The 16,148-nt window shown below is 42.4% G+C and overlaps 1 protein-coding gene across 1 annotated transcript in view; it reads right to left on the bottom strand.

Annotated features, from left to right (window-relative positions):
• Positions 1-16,148, bottom strand: part of PPM1L (protein phosphatase, Mg2+/Mn2+ dependent 1L) — a 191,677-nt gene that overhangs the window by 138,268 nt on the left and 37,261 nt on the right. The gene's annotated exons all lie outside the window — the stretch shown is intronic.

Below are 16,148 nucleotides of genomic sequence, written 5' to 3'. Positions count from 1 at the left end.
AAAAACAGGAGTTAAAAAGACAATTGTTCTTTCTATTGTATAACATAACATCTGGATATTTCCTACTCTCTCACTAAAACTGACAAAAAGGATCAACTAGTAGTCACAGAAAATAATTATCTTAATGAAACACCCTTTGAAATGGGTGGAGAGATGATGGATAGAAGGCAGAAGCAAAACAAACAAATAAGTATCTCACTTCATTGAATGTTTTTCTCATAAGCTAAAATTTGCAACAGCTGTTCCTATGGTATTTCTAAAAATTCTTGCTATGTGAACCATTTGTTCTTCAGACGAAGTTGCTGTGGGAGTAACAGTCCACTTGGAATCAGTAATGTATTAAGAAGCTTCTATCCAGAAGGCAAAATAAATGCAAAAATATGCTATTATTGAAAAAAAACAGAGCTGTTTTATTATGCTCTGTTCTTGAGAGTTTTGAACAAATCCAATTTTAAAATACAAGTTATGATTGTCTTCCATGAAAATATATTTAGGTCAACCAAATCAAAACAGAATCTGTTCTAAACTAGCGCTGATCAGGGAAAACCTCTATTTATTAGGCTTAAAAATGCCATTTGTCATTAGCCTGTTCTTTAATAGAAAATTGGTCCACGGAACTGGAGAATGAAATTTCAAAAGTTAAGTTTCAGTTTTAAGTCATAATGTGTGTGTGTGTGTGTGTGTGTGTGTTTGTCTGTTCATTTGTGCATGTATGTATATGTGTCTGTGTCTTTAAATTTATGGATATATTGAATGTAGATACTGCAGTCATTACAGAAAGGCACCTTTTAACTTGTGTCTGACTGCAAAACTTAAGGCACCTTTTAACTTGTGTCTGACTGTTCTCTAGATCAGTCAAAACTAAACTCAATAGGCAATACATATATAAAAAATCTCACAGTTGTTTTCTTTAGGTAAATGGTCTTGTTTCATGCATCTTCATACTCTCATCTTTTGTTTTACATAAAATTCCATGAGATTGTAGTTGTTCCTATAATAACAATGGTCAATTAAATAATAATACAGAACGTGTAGGTTCATGCATATTCCTGGAACATTTGATCCCATTTTTCTAGCCTCTATAGTTCTACTCTTAAGATCCCATGACTATTTATGCTGAACTGTGATTGTTCCAAATGAAAGAAGCATCTACTGAACTAGAAGGTCAGTGGAACATATTAATTTCACCCCAATCTTACATATCGCAAGAAAGCTGAGTTTGCAAAGGTACAAATCACTTTTTTTCAGCAACAAAGTGGCTGTGCCTTTGGAATTGAATTGCCATTTATTTTCATTATACTCTGATTTCAGTATTAATTCTCATGCATGAAAAATGGAATGAGGGAGGAGGAGAAGGAGGAAAGAAAGCATGACGAAGCACCAAATCTTTATCAAGCTGGTAAACATATTTCCTTCATGCTCAGTGAAGGAAATATGATAGGCTAAGGCAATAAAAGTGGATTTCTCGTCTTTTCATAGCAAACATACAGTAATATGAGTACACTACATACAAAGGGCTACTAAAATAATGGAGGCAAAGAGAATCTTTCTTTTAAAGTCTAGCACACACTGGAAGTTGAGAAATCAAGTTGTTGGGTTCAAAACCCTCCCCAGGCCCATTAGAAATTTTAAGTTTTTGATAGTGAGGCCTGGCAAATTCCATGTATTTCATGTTCAATCATTAAACATGATAGACCGTTCAAATAGAAATGTGTGTATTGCATAAACATATACACTGTGTAAATAAAATCCTGAAAAATTTTGCAGAAAAGTCTAGGAAAATGTGATTGATAAAAATTAGTCAAATCAAAACAGAACAAAGAGAAGCAATGTTAAAAATTACGATTTGTTAACAATCTTTGAAGGTCTCTGGATAGTACATGGAATGTTTTGAGCATCAAATTTAGCTTGCTCTCAAGCTGAAACACTTTGAATTTATTGAAATGTGCTTTTTACTGCTCCTTTTTATGATTTACTAATCAATTTACCAGGATTTCTAATCCTAAATAAGGATATACATTCACTTAACATACAACCAGTTTGAATTGATCATTTTATGGCCATAAAAAAACCAAAAGCATTTTACAAGGGGTATAGAATTTCAGCATTATTTAACAACATTTTAAATCAGGTTTACAAAAACATTTATTACAGTATTAGGGCCTTCATCCTGGAAATAAATGAAGACAGGTACAGCTAAGATAACGAACAATTGCAGTTTACTCAGCTCCTGCTTCTCTAAAATATGATGGAGGAAGGATGGGTTGGTGGATGGCACAAATAAACTGAGGTGGCCAAACTTTATTAGGTGGGAGATTGTACTTTTTAAAATGTAAGAAGAGGTGTAAAGAAGAAATGCCATGAATATAGGGAAGAAATTTACCAAAAAAATCTCAGACTGATATACAAGAATTTGATTATTATGGTCTAAACATTCTGAAAGTAAAGGAAATGGCCAAACACTGCTGTCAATAAAGCTGTAGGAATTACGTACCTGCAGAACTAATTAAAACCTCAGAAAAGGATGCAGTTAAAATGCTTGATTGTAAGCAAATATGGAAAACACAGCAATGGCCAAAAAAATGGAAAAGGTTAGTTTGTATTCCAATTTCAAAAAAAGATATTGTTAAAGAATGTTTAAACTATTTTTTAAATGACATACAAGATGTTGTGATCTTTAGCAGTTTATGTAATGAAAATTGGCAAATATATAAGGTAGATTTGAAAAAGGCAGGGGCATCTGAGATCACATTCCTAACCTCTGATGGATAACGGAAAAGACAAGAAAGTTCCAAAAAGACATCTAGTTTTGCTCTGTTTGTTATGCAAATGTTTTTGACTTCATAGACCATTACAATTTAATAAGCTGGCCCTTAAAAAGCTGGATGCATCAGACCATCTCATCATCTCCCTGAGAAATAATGTCTATGATGTCCCAAAGGTGCTTTTTTAAAAGGCAACTGGACTTTCTGATTTTTCTTTGGGACATTTCTCTTCTCATCCAAGAAGTTTCTTCAGTTCTAACTATGAGCAATGGAAGAAGGTATGTAATCAACTAAATGGTTCAAAATTGGGAAAGAAGTATACCAAGACTGCATACAGTTCTCATTTATAAATTATAGGCAGAACATGTTATGACAAATGTTGACTAGGAAAAATATAAATTGGAATTTACAAGCTCATCTATGCTGCTACTACTCTAATGCCAGGAAGCAAGGAAGACTTATACTTCTTGTTGAATATTCAAATAATGACAATAATGATGGAAACAAGATGTTGAAGTAATAAGTTGAATATAGTTGAAGGACTATCTTTCTAAGGTCAAAAATTTCTGGGGATGAAAAAGGAGGCATGCCTGCTTGGGAGAAATATTATATCCACTTTCATATAGCAGTTTTTTCCTCTCCATGCCCCCTGACCACCCCCTTCCTGGAACCAGATGGAAATCGTGTAGCTCTAATCTTGCTCCCACCAAACCACATCCCAACCATGTGCTCAGAATGGGTTGTGCTTTGTTGCTGTCCTACAGCTTTAATGCACAACCTAAGGAATATGTTTGGTGGATCCCTTGGCTGAAATTCCAGCTCCACTTAATAACATCCATCACACAAAGTTTTTATCAATTGGCTTAGTGGTTACTCCATTTTTTAATTCTCACTATATCATCAACCAATATAACTTTTTAATTCCTTGAAACTATAGGCAGATAAGTCAGCTGACCAACCTATAAACTACTAGACAGAAGCAAAGAAGTTCTGTATTTCTTAGCTTCCCTCCAGTGATTATCTGGAAACTTACGTTGCATAACTGTTGCTGAAAAGCTGGCGTTTGAGAATAGGGATTTAGTTGTGGAGATTGGTGAAGGAGCTAAAGCTATCATAATAATACAACTCAAGAAGAAGAACTGAGAAGAAGACTCTTGAAAGGAACTGCCAGCTAGTCAGGCTACAAAATAAGAGATGACTTCTTTCATTTCCACTTCCAATTATATGCACAAACCCAGATACAAGTAAGACAATTTCAGACCTTTGTAACCGCCAGTTCAACTAGTTAACCAATTAAAAGACAGAGAGACTATGGAAGTCAGAGTTCCAGTTTCTCTCATGGCAAAAAAGGAGTGAGAAAAGAATGTGTAACGATGAAAACTAGATTAAGATAATAAAAGACAATAATAAACCAACAGAGTTACTTGGAGCCACAAATTTGCCACTATGGATCACAGCATTTTAGCCCGCTTACTCCCTACAGATTAATATGCCCTATATTGCCCACAATAGTGTTTGGGGGCAGGATGACAACACCCTGTTCAGACTGGAGCATCAAAACCCATCTTTAGGCTATCTCACTGTGGCAGAATGGATGCAAATATTGCGTGCTGTGAAAACGTTCTCTGGAAATGATTAGCGAGCAGTCCCCACACCAGAACAAGGATCTTTTTGAATTTGCCCAATGACCCATCCATACAAAATACTTAAGTGCAGAAGCATTACACTAAAAACAAACACAGGTTTTGCCAGTTGCAAAATATGTCTGTGAAAGATGGACCAGTAGACAGGCTGAATAAAGTAAAATGGATATATTTGAATTGTGGTGCTAGAAAAAAATAGTTGAGAATTTAATGGACAGTGACCATCAGGACAGTAGAAGCACTAATAATGAAGTTAAAAGCCTGAGTATTTTGAATTTATACTGTAATGCAAAAGCAACAGTCACTTGAAAAGATCCAAGAGAAGACAAGGTGACTACGATCAATGACTCATGCCTGAGCTTACATGAACTCAAATAAGCTCTTACTCATAGACAATTATGGTGAAATGATGTGCATTGGTTGCACAGTCAGAAGTGACTGGATTGAACAACATTGCATGAATATTAATTTTACAAGACAGTTGACATTTTCTAAATTGTGGCATATTCACATCCCAACCACTAGCTATTATTTAAAGCAAAATAAAACTTCAACACATGTGTTCCCAAAAGACAGTATCATGCACAAAATTTGAAGAAGTGGCTTATTATTCTTAGAAGTAGAAATCAAATTAAATCACATTTCAAAGCAGACTAAACCAAAGCCTTAAGTTGTAGTATAAATCACAGCTTTATCAGGGATGACCATCATGTAATCTAAACCACCTCCAGAATTATCCACCTTAATACATCCCCTTTTTAAAAAAACTTGCAGGCATTTAAAATAGACATTAGAGATATGGATTCTAGTCTAGTACATGACATAGAAAGAAAGCGCAATTAACAAGGGCTATCCACTAACTTTTCTCCCTGTTCAATTTAAACATTTTCATTACATTCAAATTTCTTAAGCTTTGACTTTCAGAGGAAGTTTGATTGAATATAGCATTCTAAACCTCAACCGAATAAGAATTAAACTGGAAATACTGTAAGAAGTACCTTATAAAGAGCTTTTTAAATTAAAATCAGAGTGGAAGCTGAGGGGATAATGAATCCATTTTTAAAAGGTATTACAGCCAAGTCTCCCAGCAGCTTTAGTGATTTCTCCAAAGAAGTGTAAAAGTGTGTGGGTTCAAAGTCTATTGCAGAGACCTCTTCTGTAAATATCTCGATAGGAAGCATTGTACCTTTTACTATTTAAATCTAAGAGAATGCAATGTTATTTAAACAAAGAGTACCTAAGCAAAAGGAAAGATAATTGCTGAGCTTTTAATACGGAAACTTAAGTAGTGAGTGATACCATTCAAAAAAGGTACAGCACAATGAAAACTCCTTGAATTGAACTTTTGCCTTCTGCAATGGAAGCCTTGCTAAGTGGCTTAATTTACTTTTCGCGAGTAGATTGCTGAGATGTACATAAAATCAATCTTTGTTGGTTAGGTTTCTCTTCTCTCCTTCCAACACAAGTCTTATTCCTGGTGCATTAAAAAAAGAAGCAGCATTTACATATATTTATATATTTGAGAACAGTGATATATTTGTTCTATTATCTACAGACCTACAGCCTCTTCATCAAATTAACAGATGTCTATTTATAGCTGATTATACTGTAGGAATGATCTAATAAAAAACTGACAGAGTGATAAAGCACTGTCAGAATCTTTATTTTCTTCTTCCTCCCTTCTTTGGAAGGCTTTTTTTTGTACATGAAGCAGAGGAATGCCAGGGTTTAAATACTGCAAATATAAAACATAAGTTTCAGGGCATAAAATACTGTAGACTTTTAGGAATGAAAGCAACCCATCCAGCATTGCAAGCCACAGAAATAGGTACATCTTTCCCTCTTAACATTCTGTTGAAAATTTAAATTGCTTAAGCAATAAAGCAATACAGTAGAACTAATTAGGAACTGAATAATTACTCTAGTGGTTTGGGAATAAATCAGGATTTGAAAAGTAGATGGGCAAAAAGACCAAAGCACAGCAATGTATGAACAGTAAGCAAAAAAAAAGGCTGTAGATAGCTTTCTGAAATTCTTCTAATTCCTAAGAATCAACCTGAGCTACGCTGTTTTGTAACTGATCAAGGATTCATAATTTTCAAATTCCTTCTGTGTCCTTTTGACCATCCTCATATTTGTGATGCCAGAATCCGTATTTTGTCTCCAATGAGCTACTTTATCAAATCTTTTCCTTTCAATGCAAAAACACACAAAATTTTAAATCTTTAAAGTGCCCAAGCAGGTGGAAGCCTTCAAATAACCTTGGCTATGCTCCCAAAACAAACAAACAAAGCAAGCTCACATCTGGTTTGTCCTTGGATAGGATTTCATCAGGAAATCTCAGGGCCACAGGCTTGATTGGAAGTCAAAAGACTTCCTGGAAAACAGCAATGCTGCTAGGAAAACTACATGGATGTATCTATGTGATCTCCAGGAGTTAAGTATAACACATAGAAATTTTATTTTTATTTTTTACTCAAGGTATTTTTCCATTCCACAACAACGAGTTCCTTCAGGCCTTTAAGTCCACAACTACCCTTAATTTCAAACAACCTCTATCAGGAATCTGAGCAGATTTGCCCAAATAAAATTAAATATTCTTCTTCTTGTTGATTCAAATGTTAAATGAAAACTGCAATAAGCCATATAAAGAGATTTACATGCAAAAAGGTCCTTCTATAAAATATGGAAAGCTTTCTCTGGATTGGAAAATGCAGATATAAAATAGACACACATCTAAACACAGTTTTTCTTCATCCTCACAATACTACTTGGTAAACAAGTACAAACCTTGGGGAAGTAATAGATTTTTTTTATGCTGACTACTATGCTTTTTTCTACATTTTTATGGAATAAGAATGTTGTTCAAAGTAAATATCTGGAGACGTAATTATATATTTTTGCCAAAATATTATTTCCCAGATCATTTTTTCCAATGGCTTAAATTTTTTTATGGAGAATTTTGTAGATAATATACATTTTATTTAAGGCCCCATTAAGAAGCCAATGGAGCAAAAGGACAGAATTCATTTTTTATTAATCACAGTTAATATGGAAACCAGTTGCAACAGATAAGGGAAAATGGTATTTATATCAAATACCTAACAGATGAATATTTTATCACCTAATTGATTTTTCAAGGAACAATGGGTCCCACAGGAGGAGTAGAAGTGAGAACATTTATAGAACGAGTGCTGTTATCATCTCAACATTTAGATAATATATATATAAAACCGTATGGGCATTTTTGGAAAACAGCTGACCTATCTGAAGCTTTAAAAAATATTTACCTGCAAAACTTTCATAGTGCAGGTAGTCCTCAATTTATGACCACAATTAAGCTCAAAATTTCTGTTGTTAAGTGAGTTTTGGCATTTTGCAACTTTCCTTGCCACAGTTGTTAAGTGAACCACTGTAGTTGTTAAGTTACTAATGTGGTTAAGTGAATATATGGCTTCCCATTGACTTTGCTTGTGAAAATTGGCAAATGGTGATCACATGACCTTGGGATTCAGCAATGGTCATAAATATGAACCAGTTGACACACATCTGAATTTTGATCACATGATCATGGGGATGCTGCAAAGGTCCTAACTGTGAAAAATGGTCGTAAGTCATATATTTCAGTGCCGTTATAACTTTGAACAGTCACTAAACAAACTCTTGTAAGTCAAGGACTACCTGTATTATAATGTGCTATTTCCATGCAAAACATCGACTGTCTTTGAATATCATATCAGTTTTACGAGCAATGACCATGAAATGGGATTATCTGAAAAATCAACTGCAATTGGGCATTAGGAAATACTTCACAAAGTCAGAAGTTCATGGATTCTACTTTATTGGAAATAAATAAAGAACAGCTAGCCATTTCTCCAGAATGCTGTACAATATAGGCTAATTCCACATTTTGAATTAGGAATGATTAGACTAATGATTGAAACATAACTTCTAGCTGATTCTATGGTATGTACATCTTCAAATCTTCTACCAATATTCTTTAAATTTGGCCACTTTAAGATGTATGGACTTCAGCTCCCAGAATTCTTCAGCTAACATAGGGGATTCTGGGAACTGAAGTCTATACATTTTAAAGTTGCCAAATTTGAAAAACACAGTCCTATACAAAAGGATCTTTGCGACAGTTTTAGTTAGCTGACTTAAGCATACTGTGTTTTTTTCATGATTGGAGAGGAAAATGTTTATTTTCTCTAGCTTAAATAAATTACTTGTTTGCTGGGAAAAAAATAGCCTAATTTAATCTGGAATACTGCTGCTTGACCATAACAGCATAAAACTATTTATGGGGGGAAAAATAGCCTAACGTAATGTGTAAAACTGTTGCTTGACCTTAACAGCATAAAACTATTTTACAACATTTATTTAAAGTTTTTTAATCATTTTAAATTTGTATCTCTGAGATATCTTTTTTTTAAATGATTCTCCCAGAATATCTGATCCAAAGAAGTATAGGCAGTTGAGCAGTTGAGTAGAGCACATTAACCATGCCATCTGTTTATACCTTTCCTGTGATATCTTACACTTGCCAACTCAGAAACAAGCCTAAGTGAGCTGAATATGACTTACTCCTTAGCATATGTGTAGAACAGAATCAAATATTCAGGTGGAAATTGTTTTCCCTTGAATGAAAATCAAATTGTCAATTTTTTTTATTTTCTTATATGGCCACCCGCTCATTGTGTCCAGTTATGCAATACTACTTTTTCTTAAACCTTCATAGCACTATTCTGTAACAGTAGAACAAAATTGAAATTCCCTTCCCATTTAACACAGGGATCAGTAATCTTTGTTGGAGAAGTTTTACTGGAGCCAGCCTACAAAGACGCAGACAATTTTTTGAGCAAAGGAAACATGAGCAAACTTAATTGCAAAGAGAAGAGAAACCTTATCACCTCACACCTAGCAATTTTTCTCCAAGTTGCTGCTTCACTACCATCACAATCTACTTTAGGATCACAAAGAGGGCATGAAGCATTCCTGCTACAAGTGACTTCACTGCACATCTGACAGCCTGCCACAGAAGAGACTGATGACTTGCCAGAAACGGAGATAGGTAGCAAGAATTGCCAGACATGGCAGACATTACAGGAAGCTGCCTGGGATTATGAGATGCCCATCCATGATTTATCAGTTCCATTTTAACCTAAGAAAGTGTTTCTTGCCCTTGACAATTTTAAGATGTGTAGACTTTAAATAACAGGATTTCTGTGATTTAAAGTCCACACACCTTAAAGTTGTCAAGGGTGAGAAACAGGGACCTAAAAATTCTGTTGGACCATATATACATGACATTTAATCCAAAATCCTATCTTCCATAGTCGCCATCCAGATGCCTCCATTGATCAGGCAAGAGTTTTTAATTGTCACTTGGGAATAATTACTGCAGTTAAAGCACATTATCATCAGCTCATGAAATCTATTTTTCTCTGTTCAGATGTCTCAGCAGCCACTGAGGAAGAATGGACCATGGGAGGTTCCCTGAGTGCTGTCTCAGAGTGCTCTATAAAAATACAGTCTTGACCATATTGTACATAAAACACTGCAATAAAACATTCTGTTTGCTTATATTATGGCTTGCTGCTTTATCATATAACAATGTACGATTGTACAGTGTACAATATTTTACTACGTACATAAAATACCGTATATACTTGAGTATAAGCCGACTCGAGTATAAGCCGAGACCCCCAATTTCACCCCCAAAAACTGGAAAAAGTTATTGACTCGAGTATAAGCCGATCCGCCGTTCTGCAAGCCTCTGCCGCCAGCAGAGGCTCGATCCGCCATTTTGCAAGCCTGAATACACAGGAATACCCTGTGTGGCCGCGGCTCGTCGGCAGGTCTCCGTTCCTCCTGCCGACCTTTGGGGAGGTTTGGGCGCCTCCCCAAACCTCCCCAAACCTCGGCAGGTCTCCGTTCCTCCTGCCGACCTTTGGGGAGGTTTGGGCGCCTCCCCAAACCTCCCCAAACCTCGGCAGGTCTCCGTTCCTCCTGCCGACCTTTGGGGAGGTTTGGGCGCCTCCCCAAACCTCGGCAGGTCTCCGTTCCTCCTGCCGACCTTTGGGGAGGTTTGGGCGCCTCCCCAAACCTCTGCAGGTCTCCGTTCCTCCGCGCAGACCTGCCGACCTTTGGGGAGGTTTGGGCGCCTCCCCAAACCTCGGCAGGTCTCCGTTCCTCCTGCCGACCTTTGGGGAGGTTTGGGCGCCTCCCCAAACCTCCCCAAACCTCGGCAGGTCTCCGTTCCTCCTGCCGACCTTTGGGGAGGTTTGGGCGCCTCCCCAAACCTCGGCAGGTCTCCGTTCCTCCTGCCGACCTTTGGGGAGGTTTGGGCGCCTCCCCAAACCTCGGCAGGTCTCCGTTCCTCCTGCCGACCTTTGGGGAGGTTTGGGCGCCTCCCCAAACCTCCCCAAACCTCGGCAGGTCTCCGTTCCTCCTGCCGACCTTTGGGGAGGTTTGGGCGCCTCCCCAAACCTCCCCAAACCTCGGCAGGTCTCCGTTCCTCCGCGCAGACCTGGCGACCTTTGGGGAGGTTTGGGCGCCTCCCCAAACCTCGGCAGGTCTCCGTTCCTCCTGCCGACCTTTGGGGAGGTTTGGGCGCCTCCCCAAACCTCCCCAAACCTCGGCAGGTCTCCGTTCCTCCTGCCGACCTTTGGGGAGGTTTGGGCGCCTCCCCAAACCTCCCCAAACCTCTGCAGGTCTCCGTTCCTCCGCGCAGACCTGCCGACCTTTGGGGAGGTTTGGGCACCTCCCCAAACCTCGGCAGGTCTCCGTTCCTCCTGCCGACCTTTGGGGAGGTTTGGGCGCCTCCCCAAACCTCCCCAAACCTCGGCAGGTCTCCGTTCCTCCTGCCGACCTTTGGGGAGGTTTGGGCGCCTCCCCAAACCTCCCCAAACCTCGGCAGGTCTCCGTTCTTCCTGCCGACCTTTGGGGAGGTTTGGGCGCCTCCCCAAACCTCGGCAGGTCTCCGTTCCTCCTGCCGACCTTTGGGGAGGTTTGGGCGCCTCCCCAAACCTCCCCAAACCTCGGCAGGTCTCCGTTCTTCCTGCCGACCTTTGGGGAGGTTTGGGCGCCTCCCCAAACCTCCCCAAACCTCGGCAGGTCTCCGTTCCTGTTTGGGGAGGTTTGGGCGCCTCCCCAAACCTCGGCAGGTCTCCGTTCCTCCGCGCAGACCTGCCGACCTTTGGGGAGGTTTGGGCGCCTCCCCAAACGTCCCCAAACCTCGGCAGGTCTCCGTTCCTGTTTGGGGAGGTTTGGGCGCCTCCCCAAACCTCCCCAAACCTCGGCAGGTCTCCGTTCCTCCGCGCAGACCTGCCGACGTTTGGGGAGGTTTGGGCGCCTCCCCAAACCTCCCCAAACCTCGGCAGGTCTCCGTTCCTGTTTGGGGAGGTTTGGGCGCCTCCCCAAACCTCCCCAAACCTCGGCAGGTCTCCGTTCCTCCGCGCAGACCTGCCGACCTTTGGGGAGGTTTGGGCGCCTCCCCAAACCTCCCCAAACCTCGGCAGGTCTCCGTTCCTGTTTGGGGAGGTTTGGGCGCCTCCCCAAACCTCCCCAAACCTCGGCAGGTCTCCGTTCCTCCGCGCAGACCTGCCGACGTTTGGGGAGGTTTGGGGAGGCGCCCAAACCTCCCCAAAGGTCGGCAGGAAGAACGGAGACCTGCCGAGGTTTGGGGAGGTTTGGGGAGGCGCCCAAACCTCCCCAAAGGTCGGCAGGTCTGCGCGGAGGAACGGAGACCTGCCGAGGTTTGGGGAGGTTTGGGGAGGCGCCCAAACCTCCCCAAACAGGAACGGAGACCTGCCGAGGTTTGGGGAGGTTTGGGGAGGCGCCCAAACCTCCCCAAACAGGAACGGAGACCTGCCGAGGTTTGGGGAGGTTTGGGGAGGCGCCCAAACCTCCCCAAACGTCGGCAGGTCTGCGCGGAGGAACGGAGACCTGCCGAGGTTTGGGGAGGTTTGGGGAGGCGCCCAAACCTCCCCAAACAGGAACGGAGACCTGCCGAGGTTTGGGGACGTTTGGGGAGGCGCCCAAACCTCCCCAAAGGTCGGCAGGTCTGCGCGGAGGAACGGAGACCTGCCGAGGTTTGGGGAGGTTTGGGGAGGCGCCCAAACCTCCCCAAACAGGAACGGAGACCTGCCGAGGTTTGGGGACGTTTGGGGAGGCGCCCAAACCTCCCCAAAGGTCGGCAGGTCTGCGTGGAGGAACGGAGACCTGCCGAGGTTTGGGGAGGTTTGGGGAGGCGCCCAAACCTCCCCAAACAGGAACGGAGACCTGCCGAGGTTTGGGGAGGTTTGGGGAGGCGCCCAAACCTCCCCAAACGTCGGCAGGTCTGCGCGGAGGAACGGAGACCTGCCGAGGTTTGGGGAGGTTTGGGGAGGCGCCCAAACCTCCCCAAACAGGAACGGAGACCTGCCGAGGTTTGGGGACGTTTGGGGAGGCGCCCAAACCTCCCCAAAGGTCGGCAGGTCTGCGCGGAGGAACGGAGACCTGCCGAGGTTTGGGGAGGCGCCCAAACCTCCCCAAACAGGAACGGAGACCTGCCGAGGTTTGGGGAGGTTTGGGGAGGCGCCCAAACCTCCCCAAACGTCGGCAGGTCTGCGCGGAGGAACGGAGACCTGCCGAGGTTTGGGGAGGTTTGGGGAGGCGCCCAAACCTCCCCAAACAGGAACGGAGACCTGCCGAGGTTTGGGGAGGTTTGGGGAGGCGCCCAAACCTCCCCAAAGGTCGGCAGGAAGAACGGAGACCTGCCGAGGTTTGGGGAGGTTTGGGGAGGCGCCCAAACCTCCCCAAACAGGAACGGAGACCTGCCGAGGTTTGGGGAGGTTTGGGGAGGCGCCCAAACCTCCCCAAACGTCGGCAGGTCTGCGCGGAGGAACGGAGACCTGCCGAGGTTTGGGGAGGCGCCCAAACCTCCCCAAAGGTCGGCAGGAGGAACGGAGACCTGCCGAGGTTTGGGGAGGTTTGGGGAGGCGCCCAAACCTCCCCAAAGGTCGGCAGGAGGAACGGAGACCTGCCGAGGTTTGGGGAGGTTTGGGGAGGCACCCAAACCTCCCCAAAGGTCGGCAGGAGGAACGGAGACCTGCCGAGGTTTGGGGAGGCGCCCAAACCTCCCCAAACGTCGGCAGGTCTGCGCGGAGGAACGGAGACCTGCCGAGGTTTGGGGAGGCGCCCAAACCTCCCCAAACGTCGGCAAGTCTCCGTTCCTCCGCGCCCTGCCTGCCTGCTTCTTTCCGCTGCGGAAAGAAGCAGGCAGGCAAGGCGCGGAGTTTGGGGAGGTGCGCGCGCACCTCCCCAAACCTCCCCAAACTTCGGCAGGTCTCGGACGGCGGTGGCTTGGGAGAGGTGCGGGCGATCCCGGAAGCACCAAAGCCTCGGCCGCGCACAAGTCCTCGGTAAGTTTTTTTGTTGACTGGAGTATAAGCCGAAGTGGAATTTTTCAGCCCAAAAAGTGGGCTGAAAAATTCGGCTTATACTCAAGTATATACGGTATCCAATAGAAACTGCTTTCAGAGAGCACACGGTTAAACTATGGAATTCACAAAAAGCTGTCAGCTTAGACAGCTTTAGAGAGGCAAGATTAGACATATAGAAAAAGGATATAAATGATTACAAGCTTTACTGCAGGTTAGCCAAGATTCATTCAGCTCAGTTATAAAGCAGCTCATTTTATAAGGTTGTACCACAATACCCACCCACCTATGTTTTTCACATTTCCTCTGTTGTTGTTGTTGTTAGCTGCGAAGTCGTGTCCGACCCATCGCGACCCTATGGACAACATTCCTCCAGGCCTTTCTGTCCTCTACCATCTTCTGGAGTCCATTTAAGCTCACGCCTACTGCTTCAGTGACTCCATCCAGCCACCTCATTCTCTGTTGTCCCCTTCTTCTCTTGCCCTCAACCTTTCCCAGCATTAGGCTTTTCTCCAGTGAGTCCTTCCTTCTCATTAGGTGGCCAAAGTATTTGAGTTTTAGCTTCAGGATCTGGCCTTCTAAAGAGCAGTCAGGATTGATCTCCTCTAGGACTGACCGGTTTGATCGCCTTGCAGTCCAAGGGACTCGCAGGAGTCTTCTCCAGCACCATAGTTCAAAGGCCTCAATTCTTTGGCGCTCAGCCTTTCTTATGGTCCAACTTTCACTGCCATACATTGCAACTGGGAAGACCATAGCCTTGACTATACGCACTTTTGTTGACAGGGTGATGTCTCTGCTTTTTAGTGTGCTGTCTAGATTTGTCATGGAGACAGCAAAGCAGTGCAGGCAAAGCACATGGGGAAGCCATGTTCTATTGATGAGGAGATTAGAGACGCTCTTGCAATTTGCTGTCAGCGCCACTGACTCCCTTTAAATGGAAGAGCTACTACCACAGAAAGCCATATTCCACCAACATGTTTCTTCTCCAACCAGAGATTATGGAGTAAATCTGAGAAATATCTATTGCTTGTGACAGCTTTCTCTCTCTCTCTCTCTCTCTCTCTCTCTCTCTCTCTCTCTCTCTCTCTCTCTCTCTCTCTCTCTCTTTTTTTTTTTTACTGAAGAGAGATTTGTGTGGAAAACCAACCACGGGAATGGATACAAACTAATAATACAATATACCAATAATAGAAAAATTGGTCAAGTTATTACAGGATTGAGTAAACAAGGGAAAAATCATAGAGCATGCACTTTTACTAAAGAGGTTCATCATTATTAATTGACATTGATCAATATTTACAAGTATGGTATACAACCAAGCATTTAGCAGACTTTTTCCACATTTCCAGCTCCATCAAGCATTTCAAATGCTGAATAGCCACTGTCAATTACAGGGAGTTATGAGTAAAAATGGAAAGTCCTGGCATGCTTGTTGTTATAAGATATATTGCAGGGTTGCCCAGCTCAATACCTGGTTTTTGCTGGGAATTCTGGGATCTGGAAAAAGGGAAGCTGGCATACGTATCCTTGGGTATGCCAGAATAGTGTTAAATTTCTTCCTCTGCACATCAAAATCAACAATTCTCTGCTTGACCTTTCTGCAGGTTTTGTCTAAACCCAATGTAGATAGGTAACAGTATTGTCAAACTATCAAACAAAACAAATCATGGTACATACAGTAATTAAATTATTAACAATAGGAACATGGGAACTTAATAATTTAAACTAATATACAAGTAAAGTTGCTTTAAGTTAGGGATCAACTTTTAGTATCCTTGATGGATCTTTATCTTCTATCAGAATTTCAAGGTCAGTCAGGAAACAGACACCAAAAGGATTAGTGTATAATGACTATTTTATTATTGCAAAGTATACATAGCAACAGAATGCTGGATCTTCAAAATCTCTAGAATTCCGCCTCCCATACTAAAGAGAATTACGTCTGGTATCCCTGAGTTGCTTTCTCACCCCCTGCTCACTTTATTTAACATTATGTTTATACTTCACTATATTTTCTTGGAAACCGACGTGGTTTATCACTGCCTTTTTGCAAGGTGTTCTCAGACTATCTAGTCTAGCTGTACAACCATAATATTCGCTGGTTATTTAACATCCAAATACTAACCCTTTGTAACCTCTGAGTCTATATCAGTGATGGCAAACTTGGTGGAGCAGTGGGCTAATGCCTCCTTAAGTAACACCAGCTGCCTGCAATTAGTGCAGGTTCGCATCCCACCAGGCTCAAGGTTGACTCAGCCTTCCATCCTTCCGAGGTAGGTAAAATGAGGACCCAGATTGTTGGGGGCAATTAAGCT

Source organism: Vipera berus, assembly GCF_964194415.1.
Source record: "Vipera berus genome assembly, chromosome: 5".
NCBI lineage: Eukaryota > Metazoa > Chordata > Lepidosauria > Squamata > Viperidae > Vipera > Vipera berus.
Note: the sequence above shows the minus strand (reverse complement) of the source record. Positions and strands in the feature narration are given on the sequence as shown.